Raw genomic sequence first — 12,474 nt, 5'->3', positions numbered from 1 at the left:
CCAAGTGGGAATTAGAAGCGCCGATGTCGAGAGGAACGTCGGATGCGGCACAATTCGGATGTGGGAGAAACTTCAGGAAGCCAAAAAAAAAACCCAGAAGGGCCAAGGTTCGTTGAGATTCTAGGCGGATTTTGCCAGATGCGGAGTAGAAGCAGCGTTAGGAAAATGACGGAACGGAAAATGGACAAGGCCCGGAAAATTCGTGATCGTTCGGAAAAATAATTGATGACTGTCTATATATGTCTGTATATTTCGACCAGTATGGCTCGTACGTAAATATTCAATTCCTGACTATTTTCGAATTTGCGGAGCCAGAAAGGTGGACTTGACCTTGGCTTGGATTGAACACAGAGAAAGAAAAAATAAATAATTATTTTTTTCCTAATTGGCGGATTTAATTATTATGGAAACAGACGGGTGGAGTTGAAAATTTCAATTCTTAATCAATGGAGGTTAAGGAACCCGAAGCTGGAACGGTGGAATTGAAACCGCGGCTAGGTTCAGAAAGAAGATCGACAATTAAATTATTTAATTATAATTTCATTTTCGATAAATAAATTTTCGATTTAATTATTGAGTGGCCGGAAAGGTGAATTAAAAAACCCTGGCCCTTTGCTCGGACGGAAAATACGAATTAAATAAATTTTTGTAGTTGTAAATATAAATAAAAAAATTTATAATTAATTGATTTTTTTTTTAAATTAGTTTGGTTATATATTTCATGAAATTGGAGGCAGAAAATATTGAAAAATATATGGGCATACATGCAAGTAGGGCAAGGGCATGTGGGGCATATGATGGCACAGTGGAACGTCGATAAGTGGACTGTATGGTTAAATTTTATCGGTTATATATTTCCTGAAATCGGAGGCGGAAAATATTTGGAGATATGTGGACATGTATGCAGGTACGGATATAAGTAAGGGCATGTGGGCATATGTTGGCACAGTGGAGCGTCGATAATGTGTAACTGCGGAAACGGAAAAGTTATGTGGTGTAAAAAATTGGGGAAGAAAAACCAATATTACGACAGCGGCGGACTGTTCGGTGAACTTGGAGATTCCCGGAACCACTTCACACCGGCTGGCCAATATTAATTATGCCCTTTTATTTTTATATTTTTTTTTTCACCACACACTTTCACTGTTCACTTGCCGATTTTTTTTGCGGATTAATTGCACCAAACACAATGTATGTGTGTATGCATGTACATATGCCTCGACCGTTGGCGAGCGAACGGATAACGGAAAGGCCAAAAACGGCGAGGAATATGGCGAGGCACACACAACGGAGATGGATGGAAAATTTTTGCAATTTTTTGTCTTAGAAAAGTCTCAAGCTGCCGTGGTGTCGGAAAACTCGGACTTGGAGTTGACACGGAGGGAAAAACAATCTTGCAGCAGTATGAACGAAATTCAATGTTCGGATCACTGCTGAAGACCGGCAGAGAGACAGAGACGGAAAAAATGAACTTATCTTTTGGCGGAACAATGCCTGGACTGCTGGTGGATCCAAAATATCCTGAATATCCTGGTATCCGGCTCGAAGGATCAAAATGTGTAGGGGGGCGTTGGTTCCGCAAAAAGATTCCAGAATGGGGGTTGAAAAATTAAGAAGTCGGGGGCGTCTTCAGTTTCAGTATAAAGAACGCGTTCAGCTTTATTGGCTGCGTACAGTGGCACCACGGCCCCTCACCTAAACAGTAACAATAATTGGTCACAGCAAACTAAACGAAAACAGTGAGAGAAACACAAAATTCATAATGCAAAGCGACATAAAGGCAGCATAGCTGTCTGAAAAATCTAACGGTGCTTTAACTACAAAAAATTTCGCATCGCATTACAATTTATTAGAGGTTACGAAACAAAATTACGATTTATAAGAGGTTCAATATTCTTTACGTTGCGCCAAATACTACGAATTAACGAGGGGACCAAAATGTTTGGAATTTTTACGAATTAACGAGTTTTTTTCAAGGGGTCAGAATTTTTTACGAGTTATCGCGATTTTCGATTTAGCGGGGTACGAATTATCGAGAATCGACTGTAAAAAAAAAAAATTAAAAAAAAACACTATAAATTTCATTTTTGTCCACATAATGCAAAATTGAGTAACAAACCGAAAATAAAAAACCGATTGAAGATATCTCTAATATTGTGTTTGTATGTAGTTGTGTTTGTATGTAGCTTCTTAGAGCATCTTCCGAGCGGCTGTTTTTCTCCCAAACTACGAGAAGTGCAGCGTGTGCAAGCTCATAAGTTGCTGGGCAAAAGTCATTTTTTTTAAGAAACGTGCAAAAAGTTTCAAAAATGATTAGTTTTGCGATTTTAAGGATACATTTCGTAATAACTTTGCGTTTTCACCTTTTTGCAACGTTGTGCCATTTATAAGTTATACACCACGGAACACAAACAAATTTGTTAGTTTTAAGATAAAAAGCTAACAAAAAAAAAAGCTAACATATAAAACAGTGCACAGTTGGACAACAAGTCATAATAATCAAAACATGTTATCTAAGATACATTTATAAATACCTTTGCTGCTATTTTCCATAATCAGAAATAATAAATCAATTTGTTGCTCCACAAAATAAACAGTGAAAGTTTGCAAAAATTTTTCACTATTTAAGCACACAACAAAGTCAATCGAACAGCTGACTTTGTTCTTTTGTTTAAACCAGGGGTGCTCAAATTCGTCTTATGGCAGTGCGTTTACTAACACAGCCACAAGAAAACGTGTACATACATATGTAGCGGCGCTTTAGTGTTGGGGCGCAGCTGTGCACTGAGAGAAAAAAAAACAGTTTTAAATATTTATTTATTTTTTTTTTTTATATTTGGCTTAAAAAAGATTTAATATTTATATTAATTTTAGTGGTTGATAATTTTAATTGAGCTTCCAGATTATTATTATTTAGTCCCACGAAATAAATCAAAAGCCAAAGCAGACAGAAGAATAAGTTCCAGTGCATGTGCTCGAGGAAAAAACAAAAACAAAATACACTGCGTTCAGCGAAGCGTGACGACGGATAGAGATGTAATGAAGAAACAAGCAAAATTGTTTTTGTTTCGCATGGTAATCGAAGCCCATATGCACGGTGCTTATGGGCGCACTAGCCATAAGCACAGAGCATCTACAAAAACAAAAGTGCACTCAGTGTATAGGCGTTGAGCACCCCTGATTTAAACTTTTAAAATTTTTGATTTAGGCATGTGAGCAGCAAATAGCTTCACACAATCTACTCGAGCAGACTAACGAGTGGTGGACATGCTGTGCGGAGAGCATCCAATATTGTTTTTTAGAATCGACCACCTTTGAGTACTCGAGCTGAATATGTTGTATCATTTTTGAATACTTCCAAAGAAAGTTATGACTTCTGGTGGCTCCTGTCCGAAGCCAATGAAAAATTATTTATTGGTGGCGTCCATGAATCGATATTGTGCTGAGCATGAGCGCCGCCATGACATGGGTCAGTAAGGTTCAAGAGGATGCTCTCACGAGTATCACGCTAAATCACTCGAGCGGATTGCTAAAAATTGTAATCTGTTCGCTATATAAATGACGTTTGTAAATTAGTTTTGTTTATATAAAATGACTTGTTAGTGAGATCAATCAATATCAATTTCAATATTTATTCATTCTAATTAAACATTCATATTTTTCTTTCTCAATTTTGGCCATCCAAAAAATTTGACCCCGTTGCCGGGCCCCGGGACAATTACACGGCTGACCCCCCCTCTCATCGGGCCTGAATGGGTGCATATTATATTTTGCCTTCTGACAAATCCTGCAGCTTAAAACGATTTCGGCCGCTATATTACTGACAATGTATGGCATTCACGACGTTGGGCGTTACTACGTCTTTCACTAAGTCGACCAATGTCTCCTAACCAGAAAAATTAATTTGATGGAGAGTCTTAGTACCGAACACCAGTTTATCTTGAATGCGGGCCAAGACTGGAAGCTGATAATGTATGGCATCAACGACGTTAGGCGTTATTACGTCTTTCACTAAGTCGACCAATGTCTCCTAACCAGAAAAATTAATTTGATGGAGAGTCTTAGTACCGAACACGATTTGGTTTTTAAACAGTTAAGTGACTTTTCCGTGGCCTCAATGACAAGCGTTGATGTCTCTTTAATGGCTGAGCTTTGCAATGCCGCGACTATGCGTCCGCCACACAGTTTTCTTTCCCTGGCTTATACATAATCTTTTCACCACTTTCTTCAATGCGGGCCTTCCAACGCTTGAGTTTTGAATTTGGATTCTTATCAGAGATCGCAAATATAATCGTCCTCTGAAGCAAAGATATTTCTAAGCTTGTCAAATTCGCTTAGCTGGTGATTATCAAAGCTCACCGAAATGCTTTTTGAACCGTATTTGCTGACCCTGCCACCATCGCCCTTCACTAATTCTGTCAAATGTCTCGCTATCGATGTGAATTTTTTGATGAAGCCTCGATAGAAGCTTGCTAAGCCCAAGAACGATCTCAGCTCGATCAAATTACTTGGCTGGTTAAACTCCTTGATGGCTTTAACCTTGTCCTGGCTTGTCCTAGTACCTTCCTTTGTCACAACAAAACCGATGAAATCGACACTTTCTTTAAAAAAACTTTGACTTTTGCGTTGAAACTCGCATGCTGGCGTCCTCCAGGATCTTTAAAACCTCCGAATTATGGTAAACATGAGACTCTTTAGCTTCTGAAAAGACAATAACGCCATCTACATGTACATAAACGTAACAGATGCTCCCTATATTCTCCCGTAGAACATAGTCTATTGCCCTTTGAAAAATTCTTGAGGCATTTTTTAGTTTAAAAGGTAGGCGGCAGAACTCGTACTTGCTTCCATTGACCGAAAAAAAAATTTTTTCCCTGTCGAATTCCGCGAGTTCTATCTGATAATATCCGGACTTTAGGTCAAAGGTAGTGAAAAATGTTGATGTTCTGATTGACCAAATCGGCAGCACCCATCGAAAACAGGTATAGCTTTGAATATACTGACTCATTGTCCTCTGTCCGAATAGTCGCTACTACATTTGTGTTGAATGGTAACTTCTTGTTTGGGTCAGCAAAGGTCCCGGAGTATTTAGATATCATCTGCTGAAAACTTTCTTGTACCGTTGGGGGCACGACAATATCCTTAATTTTTGTAAAGTTAACGTGAGTGCTTTTTTAAAAGTGTATATCCTCACGTCCCCCATTAAATCAGATAGAATTTCTTTTAAGATCAATGGCCGCCTTTAATTGTGCTACCAGGTTATGGCCAATTATGGCATCAAATGTTTTAAGTCCGGGTAATAAGAAGAAAGGGCTTTCTATACCAAACAGATAAAATTGGCATTTGTGTTTTTTTTTTCAAAATATAACCTATGAAACGACTTGACAGTGATTGGAGAATCAACGGGAATTGAAGTCGGCCACCCAATATCTTAGAGGCGCCCGTATCTACTAAAAACTTTCGTGGTTCCCCCGCTACTGTTCGTTGGACGAACGAAAGCAGATAAGATCCCCTTAAAAAATGAACGGCATCACTTTCATATTCCCTTTCTTCTTCACCCTCTATGTCATCTACCGCTTCACTAGCAATCTGATTAAAATAATCATCGGTTTGGCCACCCTTATCTACTTCAAACAGATAATTAACTCTTTGACGCCTAAAGTCAGATAATCTTTGAGAGTTAGTCGGTCTCTTGTGTGTAATTTGTTGCTGTGCATCGAGTGCCTGCAGCGCGGAAGAACACTGAGAGCGCTGGAAGTTTTTTTTATTGATGGAATTTCTACGATGGAACAATATTGAACCTTTGCCAAGCTAGGCGCTGATCTTGGCGCTTATCTATTTACCGTACTCTTTTACGCGAAATGGATTTTACTGATTACCGCGACAAAAAAATACATAAATTACTCTAACTTCTTAATTTTAATATCGACACTGTTTTCAAAAAAAAATGTATTATAAGCAATAATAAAATTTAAATATATTATTTTCTTATCGTTTCTTTTAATTTTTTCTAGCAATAAAAAAAGGCTTCCTTACATGGATCTCTGCAAGTTTTCCTTCTTCTCTTTCGCAGTCTTCTGTGCGGTCCGGTACAGTCTGTTCTAGGGTACCACTTGAAGCTGATGATTTTATTTTTCCACGTGTTTACGTGGCATGGAGATCTTGTCGTGGTCTTCGACTCGGTTGGTCGTCAGATAGGGTTAGAAGATATTGAGGCAGCGTGTTTGCCCACAATATTCTCCACCTGCACAGCTATTGCAGAAGGTAACCACCGTTGCTTGTGCTTCTGACGGTTAATTTTGTTCTGATGTATCGGTTGCGGCAAACTGCTGCCCACAACGGCCGGTCACTAAGTAGGTGCCCCCGCAGTCGTGTTAAGATTCGAAGTACCGATCGAGACCAGGAGGTGGCCATGATCAGTGACGATGACGCTTCTGTATCCCTTCTAGTAAGCTGGTAGCCGGGTCGTGGCTCCAGCTATCACTATTGCGGTAATTGGTAAAGAAATACGGTGCCTTTAGTAGGGGAGCCTTTATTTTTTCACTGTTGGCTCCGAACTGACTAACCTAAGAGAGGAAGAGCTTAATCGTAACCCTAACTCGATCGCGCACAGATCGCGGCCGACGACCAGCACCCGTCGTAAGACATCATGAGCCGTTCGTCTTCGTGCTCTTGGCTCCGATCACCGTTGCATTGTTAACTCAACTTGATAACTTAACTTTGAATTTGATGAGAGCTACTTTTGTCAAAACATTACGATATGTCAAATTTCATAAGGATCGCTTGACTATATCTTATAGCTGCCATATGACTGAACGATCGAAAATGACACAACTTTCGTGTTTTTGAAGATAGAAAGCTGAAACTTAGTACATATTCTATTTTTGGTCCAACCTATCAAATTTCATTAGGATCGCCTGACTATATTCTATTGCTGCCATATAACTGAACGATCGGAAATGGTATTTGGTAGAAATATCAACTTTCGTATTTTTGAAGATAGAAGCTTGGGACTTTTTTCAGCCTCCACATTCTTCATTCATCACATTAATCATACCATCATCTCGGGATCACAGGAAGGGCCGATCCACGAAGACGGCTCTCCTCGAGATAACTAAGTTCGTCGAAACGGAACTTAGTGACCAGGAATACGCGCTTAGTGCATTTCTAGACATAGAAGGAACGTTCAACAACATTGCGCCATGTTTAATAATCAACGCGCTGAATAGAGGTAGACAATCAATCCGTGCAACTGATAATGCAGATCCTGGTAAACAGGACTGTTGCTGCGACACTAGCAGGAGAGCTTATTAAAGATTAATTAGGAGAGGCGCTCCCCAAGGATGTGTTTTCTCCCCTTTCTCCTGCGTATACGGATGATTTTGCAATTACTTTCTCTGGAAAATTTCTTCAGACACTATGCATCCGCATGACGGGCAAACTGAGGGTTCTCTCAGCATGGACAGGTAAGAACGGGCTAAGAGTAAATCCATCCAAGACCGAACTTGTCCTCTTCACTAGGAAGTACAAAATACCCAGTGTAAGGCTTTCGAAGCTATCCACAGTGGCCGATTTGGGTAATTTAGCGTCAGATGTAGAATATCATTAAAAATAATGATAATTTTTAAATGTTGGAAATTTGTATGGAATGTTACCCCAATAAAAAATAAAATTTAGTAATTTGAATTAAGTAAAATTTTTTGTTTATGTTTTTAAATTAAATTTTTTTTTTTTAAATTTTTATTTATTTTTAAGATGCAGTTTTACGAAATAAACTTGTTTTAATTGTCCTAGTCTGAATCTAAATTTTTTTCTGATTCAGAATCCGAATTTTCTTCTTGAGCATTGTAGTCCAGAAGAAGATTTTGGCCTTCAATCTTGAAGGAAACTGCCTTGCTGTAGTTATGCGTGTTGCCTTGCTGTAGCTTGTAATTAGTGAATCTGATCCTCCATTGTGTTTTGGCGAGAGTTTTTACGCGTATGGCTAAAGCGAAAATCTTAAATTTTTTTGTCGGGCTTCTAAGGCTTCTTCTGACATCATTCCCATCGGAAGTGGTACATTTTCTATAATATGTGCCCCGTGAATCTATAATATAATATCTATAATATGCCATGCTCATCCAAAAGAACCAAATGTTCGGTTAACCAACCCGAGTTCTTCCGCTCCTTACATCTATTCGATTTTTTCCATCTGTTGGAAAGAGTTTTGCAAAAAATTTTTAATGGTACATTCTACAGATGTCAAGTCCATCTCGGAACATTTTTATGTATCATTTACATCGCTAAAAATGTGGTCAAACACTGCAAAACTCTTCTTTGTGGCTTCTGCTTCCCCATGCCATACTGCAAAAAGTGCTTGTTTACAGGCGGACATGATTGCTGAAAATATCGCTAAATTTAACAGGGGCACGTTGGGGCAGCTGAATATGGATAATTTATGCACTAGACGAACCATAGGTCACCACAGATATACCCTTATTGCGTGCCGAGGCGACCTTCATAAAGTTTTCCTCTACAGAAGTTGAAATTTGTTATAAAAAAGGGTACTACAAACATTGCTGGTTAAAATTATAAATAATATAATATTATTTATATAAATTATAAATGCAACATCTACACACAGGTCACAAAACCTTTATTTTTGTTTACTACATACCTTGAAATTTGAAAAAATTTTACAATTAATTTCAAACAGACAAAATAAAAAAAAAATTTCGCAAATATGCAAAGACATCGATCAAGCCAAATTCAACACCTGAAAATAGTATAGTACCATATGTTAGCTTTAATAGCTTACAGCTGATCTAAATTATCAAGTTTATAGCTTTTGGTATTTTTTGACGATATTCAATTATTTAACTATCCGTAGGAAACAAAATATTAATGAATTTAAACAGTTGAAAATTTTTTTAATCTGACGCTAGAAAAGCCAAATCGGCCACTGTGCTTTAAGGGAACACTCCTACCCACAATGGTTAGTCCAAGTACCTTATAAAGACGCTAGACAGATCACAGCTTCAATTTTTTTCAGAAAGTAATTCATAACATTATTTTCTTACGGAAAATTACGTCGGGGCTCAAAAAATGTAGCCGTATCTCATTGGTATACCCTTGCAGAGGGTATTATAATTTTGTCCAAAAGTGTGCAACGCAGTTATCAGGATCGCCTCTTGAGTTGACCTCCTCACAGCATGTCCGTCTGTCTGTTTCTACGCAAACTTTTCTCTCAGTTTTAGAGCTATCGACTTGAAACTTTGCACACACCCTTCAAGACGATAGCTTTAAAACTGAGAGAATAGTTTGCGTTGAAACACAGACGGACAGACGGACATGCTCATATCAGCTCAGGAGGTGATACTGATCAAGAATATATATACTTTATAGGGTCGGAGATGTCTCCTTCACTGCACACTTTTGACCAAAATTATAATACCTTCTGCAAGGGTATAAAAAAACAGTAAAAAGTGTCTTTTGGTGTAAATTGGTTATACACCAATTAGTCTCTATTGGTTATATTAGTTTCAAATAATAAGTTCGTTTATTCCCTTGATTTTTAATTTCTCCCTTGATTTCTGTCTCTCTCTGCAGTACGTTCTAAATTATATAAGTTAACAGAAGTTAACGGAGCAGCGGCAATGTCCGGTTATTTAAGAGCTCGCTCTGGCCAAACTGCTGACACAGCGTTTGGCCGGATGCCCATACATAGCGGCGAGCACTGCATATTTGCGTGGCCGCAAAATGTATGAAATACATTTTTTTAGCTTTAAGTTTCAGTTTGTATCGGAATGTCACTCAATAAAGGGGACTTGATTTCAATACTCTGGCACAGCCGTTAAATAGTAAATTCATTATGTTGAATTGGTCACCGCGCCTCAAGGGCCGTGATAACGGAGAAAGTAATTCCTGTCGTAGAACGAATTTCCCTCGGCAACCGCCAGGGACCCAAACATACCTATTAAGAAGAAAGAAACCCCTCGGCAACCGCCAGGGTCCATACGCATCCCCTACACCTGTAACGACTCCAACATCAGCGAGGGATAACCCAAGCACACCATAACACACCCATATTTAATTTACTTATAAACATTTGTGTTTTTCCATGTCCATCCGTCGAATATTACGCAAACTTGTATTTAATTTAATTTAGCTTTAAGTCTATCGGAACACACATAGCTTTTTGCCATCTATGTACATACATATATATAAATATATATAACATACACAAAATCTTACAATTGAAAGACATTAAACATCGATGTATTCGTTCGAGGTATTCATGAAAATAAAACAATCAATTGATGTGATTATTAGTAGATAGATGTCAACTTACCTATTATTCCTATTGAATTGGCAGAATATCATGTTTACTTTTAAGCAGTAAACAAATTTATATAAAATTTCAAAGCGGTGAAAAAATACATTTAAAATAAGAAAAATAGATGCATTTGTTTTCTATTCATTTTTTTTGCAATTGTTTTCTCTTAGTCAAAAAATTAACATGTATACCTTTACATGTGTATTCGTACATTTAAAAAACCAAAACATACATATATGTATATAATTCTAATTATATCTAATCTTATGCCTTTGCATACTTGGCATAAATATGTCATATATCATTTATTTACATTTACATCATTACATTTATTTACATCATTTATTTATTTAGTTAATAGATGACAAACTGGCATATTGCATTTTTAAGTTATTCTTTTTGTTATATATTGCTATAAATTAATATTGGTAATTTTTATACTCGATAATACGTCACATATGTACAGGCGCCAACACACATTCGATTTTTTCGATCTCTTATTTATATTTTGTACCTTTGTTATCTTTATGTGCTTCTTAAGTATTCTTATCATTTCCTTTCATTTTGTGTTTAATTGATTTGTTATATTAAAGTTTTAATTTTTCCTCTTTTTTATTTTGCTTTGATCCGTAATGCGCTTTAAGTATAAACATATATCTAACAACGCTGTGTATGTACAAACTTTTTCTAGAACAAAATTCGTTTCTTTCCTTTAAGCTGTGGTTTCCTTAAGTGCTTTTTAAAGCGCCATCTAGTTTTGCCATCTAAAAAGGTTTCGAAAGCTCACGCAAATTAAAAAGCTTCAAGCATCTTTCAAGATAATTAATAATATAGTCTTGTACTTAAAATGTCTGGAAAAAGTAATAGATCTCTTCGTTACAGCTGAGAATTTTGAAATATTTTCATTTATTTTCAATTTTTTATATTTTTTTGCAGATTATAATAATTTTAATTGAAAATATCGATAGGTCGATAAGAAATCGGTAATAAATTATTTGTGGAACTTTGGTTGTTATATGTATCCTAAAAAAATTTAGGACATTTTGAAATAATATTTTCTATATTAAAGCATGGGTTCTGGGAATCGCTTCCCTTATTATTATGGAGGGTTTTAAACGCCTCCTAAAATTAATTTGAATTTAAACATTGACAATGTTGGCAACAATTGATTTAAGAAGTCCTTTGTGGATTTTGAACCTATGGGTGTAAAAATATTATTTTAAAATGATTTTTGTTCAAATTGGAGCAGTTGATGCCATGAAATTGGCATTAAAATATGGTTTATCCGACAAATCTGATATGACGAGAAAAATTTATACTTATTTAATTAGATCTCTAATTTTTAGCGCATAGCATTCAAAAAATTGACTTATGCAAGCATTTACATTGATTTTTTACCTTATTACAATAAGAAATATAAAAATGGCTTGTAAGTATATCACTGACCCCGTCAAACGGGATAAAATATTAAAATTTTTAATTTTTTTTGCTAGTAACCTGTAAAACATATTTTGATGCCAGTTGACCCGGTTGTAATCCCCATTTCGATCTGAGTATTGGGGGCGAAAAGAACCCTTCAAAAACTGTTTTTCACCTCTCGCTCACTCCCGAAGATGAAAAACAGTTTATGTCGATCTGAGTACTATAATTTTTATAATTTTCTCACTTTATTTAAATTTAAATGTCTGAAATATTCAGAAATAAGATAAACTCAGAAATTTTTTTTGTCCCAAAAAAAAATTTTTTTTTTGGCTTTAACGACTTTATTTACCTCCTAATTCCAGATAGAGTCCTAAAGGACCTATGCAGCGGCCTGTGTACAGCTGTCTTTTTCTACACGAACTAGTCTCTTAGTTATAGTTTAATACTACCCACTTCAAACTTTGCACACATCTTTTTTCCTTCGAACGCAGTGTATAAGTCGGAACAGCAGAAATCGTCCGACCATATCCTATGATATGCTCCTATGCATGAATGAGAAGACTTTGGGGGTTTTCAAAACTCGACTAAATCCAAGTAAGTTTTTCCAAGTAAGTCACTTTTTTTAGACGTGATCGACCTCTGCGAAAGGTGGGATAAGTCCTCATATCGGTAGACACTTATCTCGCTTTTAAAAAATTAAAATAAGAAGAGTTTGGCGATAAAGAACTTCTTTCCTT

The 12,474-nt window shown here is 36.7% G+C and overlaps 1 protein-coding gene across 5 annotated transcripts in view; it reads right to left on the bottom strand.

Moving 5' to 3' along the window:
- Window positions 1-11,163, bottom strand: part of Lcch3 (Ligand-gated chloride channel homolog 3) — a 623,958-nt gene extending 612,795 nt beyond the window's left edge. Inside the window, exons 1-2 of one of the 5 annotated variants that reach the window (XR_011443453.1) lie at window positions 10,830-11,067; window positions 10,331-10,367 (exon numbers count right to left, since the gene is read on the bottom strand). The gene's annotated coding sequence lies outside the window, so the exon portion shown is untranslated. Of the gene's footprint in view, window positions 1-10,330 lie in introns of all 5 variants that reach the window. The other 4 variants (XR_011443451.1, XR_011443450.1, XR_011443452.1 and 1 more) reach the window with 4 other exon arrangements.
- Between the last annotated feature and the right edge of the window lie 1,311 nt (window positions 11,164-12,474).

Source organism: Drosophila bipectinata, chromosome XL (genome assembly GCF_030179905.1).
Source record: "Drosophila bipectinata strain 14024-0381.07 chromosome XL, DbipHiC1v2, whole genome shotgun sequence".
Lineage (NCBI taxonomy): Eukaryota > Metazoa > Arthropoda > Insecta > Diptera > Drosophilidae > Drosophila > Drosophila bipectinata.
Note: the sequence above shows the minus strand (reverse complement) of the source record. Positions and strands in the feature narration are given on the sequence as shown.